This window comes from Zingiber officinale, chromosome 10A (genome assembly GCF_018446385.1).
Source record: "Zingiber officinale cultivar Zhangliang chromosome 10A, Zo_v1.1, whole genome shotgun sequence".
Lineage (NCBI taxonomy): Eukaryota > Viridiplantae > Streptophyta > Magnoliopsida > Zingiberales > Zingiberaceae > Zingiber > Zingiber officinale.
The window spans coordinates 67,344,815-67,352,242 of record NC_056004.1 but is presented as its reverse complement, the minus strand read 5'-3'; positions in this window follow the sequence as shown (position 1 = coordinate 67,352,242).

The following is a 7,428-nucleotide window of genomic DNA, read 5'->3' as shown; positions in this document are numbered from 1 at the left end:
AACCATTAAGAGAGTGGCTTTGTAACTTCCATGAGGTGGCACCCATGATGATGTGGAACATCATTATTGGTCCACCTAATGCCAACTCACCAATGAGGTGGCAAAAGGTCAAGTCAAAATTGACCTTTGGTCTTCCTTCTCAAGTCAAGTCAAACTTGACTCAATCTCTACCATGGTGGATCTAATCCAACCATTTGATTAGAGCCAACTTAATATAATGAATCTAATTCATTAAATTAAATTGATTCAATGAGTCAAAATCTAAATTAGACTCATTTAACACATGAATCAACTTGAGTCGAACTCAAGTTAGCCCAATTAGGATTACTCTTAATCCAATTTGATTCATCAAATGAATCTAATCCTCTTGGTTCATCATATGAACCTAATCTCCACCTAATTGGCCTAAGTGTGTGACCCTATAGGTTCTTGTAACGTTGGCAATGCCCTAAACCCATTTAGGAGCATAAGTAATGAGCGGTATCTAGCAACACATCATTACTACCCAAGTTACAAGAATGTCGAGATCCGACATCACCTTGTGACTACCAATTGTGACTACTCACAAAATAATGACAAGTGTCCTTCTATCCTAGACATCTAGATTGATCAATATGAGGCATAGACCGTGTCATCCTCTAATCAATCTAAATCTTGAACTCCAAGTAGACTCACTCGATCAAATGAGCTCAACATCTAATGTTGACTCATTTGGGCATGGCCATGCACTTAGTGGTCTCACTCTATCAAGAATACCGATGTCGCTCCCGTCATATGGGAGGGATAGATTCCATCTACATCACTCACATCCCTCTACATAATTCGTTATATACCCAGTAATCGCCTTTATAATCCACCCAGTTACGGGTGACGTTTGACGAAACTAAAGTACATAACTCCTTATGTAGGGATCCATGGTGACTTCAGGTCTAAGGACTAATAGTCATACTAATTGTAACGACCCAACTCCTGGGTACTAGGCTGTGAGCCGGATCGCTACATTAACTACTGAAACTACTGTGCCGTACTGTGCGGAAAACTAGGTAAAATAAAATTTTCACTAACTGACTCTATTAATCTGATAACTGATGCACCCATGCTGTTATAAGGAAGGATTCAAGACCCTTTCCGATTGGTGTACATGTGCTAAGGAGAATGCTTGACCTCCCATCTGAGCTAGGAACTCAAACTAACTTCCCCGCTAGCTGCTGATCGATCCACGGATCGATGAATCTTACTGCGATTCTATGCCCTGCTGGATCGATCTACGGAACGATCCAGCAGAGGCTAGATCGGTGGCGATCGATCCAGTGTGTCATGATCGGTCAGACTGTCCGCACCGAGGCGCCGAGATGCTCTATCGATTGATCGTCGGTGGCTCGCCGACGATCCATGCACCGGAAATTTCCTCCGAGGTTATCAGTCGGTGGATCGGCCTGGCGGACGATCCAGAGGATACAAGAGCATCTATATCAGATTCACCGGATCGGTCGACCGACCGATCCATTGAAGCTTCGACCGACCGATCGTGCAGGCACCGATCGATGTCTCGATTTCACTCGAGAGGATTTCAGACTTTGTGCCAAACATCACACAATAGTTCTAAAACAATGAAGATACATTCTAGCATATAAGTACTAATGTTCTAAACATGATAAGCTAACAAAACATAGTTACTAAGCTAGAACAATTAGTAACAAGACTAAGTATCAAACTAGACATGATAAGTGCTAAACTGAAATAAAAACGTATAGATCCCAAGGATCTTTATTCCAGACCCCTTGCACACACACATCATCGTAGCATCGCCCTCCAGCCTCCGCTAATCCACTTTTCTCTTACCGGTATCTGCAGTATAAGAAAAGTAGTATCTGTAAGCCAATAAGCTTAGTAAGAAACCATCTACCTCACAAAAACATGCAACGATGCGATTATGTTTTTAAAACATGCAGTTTGAAACTAAACTGAGCATGCAAGCATGGCATGGTATCACACAAAGCATGGCATAACATATAAACTGAACATGGTATACTTATAAACTGAGCATGAAACTGAACTAGTCATGCATATATCTAAATCTGTACACGAACTCAAATCATGTAAACTGAACCTGAACTGAACTGAACGCTAAATTTGTGTTCTCATCACTGGTTTCAAATTTGAAAACTATACATATAATAGATGAAAATACTAAACATGGCATAACATTAAACTAGACATGACAACAAGTTCTAATCAGAACTATTGTATTGTATCAACAATAACTAAACTGATACAAAGGCTGAGCCAAGCTAATAATAAACTAAATCTCGTTTATTTTACTTTCGAGGTTATCTCAACCTAGAGCTAGGTTATCTGAACCTAGAGGCTACTGGAGCCCACCCAATGGATATCTGATCCATTAGCTATAATATCTGATAATAAACTGAGTAAAAATGTTCTAATTCATTTTACATGCTGTTAGGACGCCTATTGGTGCATCCTTCGGAACTGAGCATTCTACCGAACGCTTGGTGTGCACTAAAAGCACACCCTAAACCGAAAACTGTGAAATTACTGAACTAATGCCAAAACTAACAAGCGAGAGCAATTATACTGCAGGTGAGGGGTTTCTTACCTCAATCGCAAGGTTTTCTTACGAGGAACCGCTTACGTCCTCGCGTTCCTCTCGCGGAGAAGAACCGACTTCGTACTGGTGTTGTCGCTGGAAAGTGAACACACGATCCTAGGGAAGGGACCCTAGGTTTCCCTTGCTTTGTTTTGCTGCGCCGAGAGAAAGAAACGGGAGAGGGAGAGGGTCTCGGTGAGGGTTTGGAGAAGGTCACGAACCAATTAGAAATAAACCAACCCACTTAAACCTCCTATTTATATCATGTGGTAATTCCGGTCGAACTCGAATATAAATATAAATGTTTCGCCTTTCTCTCAGCACGGCCCTGGGTTCATCTGGTTACTAACATTATCCCTTAAACCATAGGTCTCGGGTTCGATTCCCGCTTAGGCCGCGTGCTCCTTTTGCTACTCAGATATTTCGGAAAATATCTAAAATTCCACAAAATCATAGAATAATTCTAAAATAAATTGGAATTTTCAGCTTTACAACCCCATACCTTATAAAAGTTAGCCTCTAAAAACACAACATCAATTCCATGCTCTGCCGCCTGTACGCATCGCCTCCTACGTGATGATTTTAACCCACTATAATGGTACTTCCTTGTTCCAATTCTATCGGTCTATTATCCGAATAGTGATATAGCTGAGATCACGGACCGGTAGCACTGAGGCTCCAATCCTGGGTGGTCTGGAATATGCTTCTTGACATGGAGACATGAAATACATTATGGACAAATGACATCTCCGAGGTAACTCTAGCTCATATGCTACCTTGCCCACTCTCTTCGTGATAAGGTATGGTCCCACATATCCGGGAGCTAGCTTGCCCTTCTTCCCAAAACGCATGACTCCCTTCATGGGAGCTACTCGAGGAAAACCGTATCCCCAACCGAAACTCTAGGGTCTCAGGCTGTATAGCTCTTCCGACGGCCGCCTCTATCCTCCGCGAATCTGTATGGCTACTGTGGTATCTGCTACTAGATCTGAGCTCTAGCTCCTTCTGCTCACCACTCTCATACCAGAGCAGATCCGCACTCCGCCATAGAGTGCCTCATAAGGTGCCATGCCGATAGTGGCTCGATAACTGTTGTTGTATGCAAATTCGCTAGACTCGTATATTTGCACCAACTTCCCTTGAAATCTAGGGCACAAGCTCGGAGCATGTCTTCGAGCACTGATTCACTCGCTCCGTCCGACCATCCGTCTGAGGATGTTGAATTTTAACTGGGTGCCCATAGTTGATCGCACACACTTCCGAAGTGTGATGTAAATCTGCTGTCTCTGTCCGATATAATGGTTCGTGGGACTCCATGCACCGACTATCTCCTTGAGATACAACCGAGCTAGTTGCTCCATGGAATAGGATATTCGATAGCTAAGAAGTGGGCTGATTTAGTCAACTGTCGACTATTACCCAAATGGCATCAAACCATTCGTGGTTCTGGGTAACCCACTATGAAGTCCATAGAGATATCCTCCCACTTCCATTCGAACTGGCAACTCCTCCTGATGTTCGCCTTAACCCTTGACAGTTAGATGATGTCGACGATTCGCGATATCTCGCTTCATCCTGTGCCACCAAAATCGCTTTAGATCCCGATACATTTTGGTGGAACCAGATGCACGATAGGAGTCCCGTGAGCCTCGCCTAGAATCGCTGTAGTTCCTCCCGATCCGGAACACAAAGTCTCGTCACCACAAGACACTACCCCACCGACACTCAACTCTCCACTTTCCGATTCTGCTAACCCTTGCTTGATTTTCTGGATTTCAGGATCCTGCTCCTGAGCTGTCTGGATATCATCAAGCAAGGTAGATGCTAAGGACATAGTGGAAAGCTGTCCGACTATAAGCTCGAGACTAAAGGCTGTAATCTCCTTCCTTAGGGGTGGTGACATAGCTGCTAAAGATAATAAGGTAGCGTTGGACTTCCTGCTGAGTGCGTCTGCCACCTTATTAGTTTTCCCTGGATGATAGAGGATATTTATATCATAATCCTTGACCAGTTCTAACCATCTGCGCTGATGCATATTCAGATCCTTCTGAGTAAAGAAATACTTCAGACTTTGATGATCTGTATACACTCTGCACTGAGCTCCGTACAAATAATGTCTCCAAATCTTGAGAGCGAACACCACTGCTGCAAGCTCAAGGTCGTGAGTAGGATAGTTCCTCTCATAATCCTTGAGTTGTCTGGAGGCATAGGCGATCACCTTGCCCTGCTGCATCAGTACTGCTCCTAATCCCAATTTAGAGGCATCACTGTAGATGTCGAAGCTGTCTGTGTTTTCTAGGAGCACTGGTCAATCTCCGCTTTAGTTCGCTCACAGTCCTCTGTCCACCGAAATTTCTTGTTCTTCCGGTGAGAGTCAGGGGAGGCTATCTGGAGAAGTCCTCACGACTTTTCACTAATCCCGTAAAGCTTCGATTTCACCCATGCCTCGGTCTCTTCCAGCTACTTACCGCCTATCTTGGGATCTACCATAACACCATCCTTGGAGATGATGTGACCTAGAAAGGCTACTGGTTCAGCCGTAATTCACATTTCGTGAATTTCACACCGGTTTTGTCAAGGATCCGCAAACTGCCTTCGTGATGCTCGCATGGTCCTCCTGTGCCGAATGTCATCGATGAACACGATGACAAACTTGTCTAAGTATTCTCTCAATACTGCTCATGAGGTCCATGAATGTAGTCGGCATTTGTCACGCCAAAGGCATGACTACGAACTCATAATGTCCGTATCTAGTCAAGGTTGTTTTAGGTATATCACCTTCCTTGACTTTAACCCGGTGATATCCTGATCTGAGGTCGATTTTAGAGAACACTGTGGCTCCTTTAGTTGGTCAAAGTCATCTATCCCGGGAAGAGGGTACTGCTTTTAATTGTGACCGTTCAAAGCACGGTAGTTCATGCATGCTTCCATCCTTCTTCTTCACGAACAACAGCTCCCCATGGTGAGTGACTAGGCGATGAAACCCTTGTCAAGAAGCTCTCAGAATTGCTCCCAAGTTCCTTCAGCTCACGAGCCATGCGCACGCCTTGAAATTGGATTTGTGCCGAATGAGCTCTATCTCAAATTCAATCTCCACTGGTGCTAAGCCCGTAGCTCTTCGAAGATCACGTAGTCGCAAACGACTCAACCTCCGATAGTCATGGTTCTGTCCCGGCCGGTGTTGACTACATTTGCTAAAAATCCCATGCATCCCGAATCCAATAGCTGCTGTGCTAGAGAAACTTCCGGCTTTCCTCTTTGGCTTCCCGTACTCAAACTGCACTCGCTTCGGTTGGAATATGACTTTCTGTTTACGTCATAAAATCCATTCCAAAGATGACATCGAGTCATCATTTCTAGCACTATCGATCACCAAAAGCTCCCGTCCGCTATAACGACTGCAGCTCGTAGACGCCATAATGTCTCCGAGGGTAGCTGTAAACCGACTATTGAGTACTTCGAGGTGTTGCTAGTTTCTCGAAATGCCCCGATACATAAGAGTGGGTTGCCCCAAGATCGAATAAGACAGTTGCATTATGCCAAAAATACCGATCCGACTGTGACAACCGAGGCATTTGCTACGTCCTCTCTCGTCGAGAAAATCCGCATTCGTGGTAGCCGGGGCTTCTAATCTGCCTCGACCGATCTGTGGACCATCTAAGACAAGATACATCCGTGTAGTCGGGCGTTGAGCTCCATAGATCTACCGAGGTCGAGGAAGATCGTTTTGTTCGGCATCGCTAGCCATGTGCCCTTCCGTCCACATTCAAAACAACCTCGCGTACCTTGCGGCAAACTCCGGATGATGTTTCCACAAGTAGCACACTTGGGATGTCTGGAATGTTTTCCACCTGGTCCTCCTTTGTGTTTCCCCTTCCAGTTGGAGCTATGCCTTGTTGTTTCTGCTGAGTACCTGAGCCAGCTTGTCCCTTGGGTTCTGTGGAAACCGTCTGCTGGGTGATGCTGTGCTAGGCGCTGCTCACCAACTCCTCCGTGGTTTGTGGCCTATGAACACCACCACCACATTCATTGCGATCTCGGTCCGAGCATCTTCAAGATGTTCCTTCTCTGACGGTGACTAGTTCGACATGACGGGCCAACCGCTGAATTTCTTCACGCCTCCCGAATCGATAGGTTGCCCCGACGAAACTCTGTAAACTCGCCATAGTGCTGGTTCGTGATTTGCATGTGAAAGAATTCCTCAAGAATTCTTTCTCGAGTTGGCCCATGTCATCCGGTTTATCGCCACTTCGGTTTAATCCGCCCCACCACATGCGCAGGCCTCGTGTAAGGAGGCACACTTCACCTTTTCGTGCTCGCCAATCTAGAAGCTCCATCGTGCTTTCCAAAGTTTTTTAAACCATGCCCGAGCATCCCATGGTTGTGCTTGAGAAGTTCTCGCTTAATTCTCCGCCATCGGATAAGGTAAGCTTTCTTAGCCCCCGCCATCGGGCTACTGACCGTAAGTCGAGCCGGTACTACCTCGTGATTACCGGAGTCGTGAGGTTGATCGAGTGACTGGGGAGTAGTCTTGGTTAGCCTTTAAGGAGGCTATCTCCGCACGCTATTGTGGTGAGCCACTAATGTCAGAAGGTCCGGGAGGCAATCGAATCGCCCGCCTCATGGGCTCACCGCTTAGCCGGACGCCCTCGCACCATTTTCTAAATAGCAGAGAACATATATATAACTAGGCTATCATGTTATAGTTAACTACTGGTAACATGTTAAATACTATCACTGTAAACATGAATTAATTAACTACCAACATGCGAGCAAACATGAAAGCACATATAACTGATATGAAAGCTGAAAACAAAACT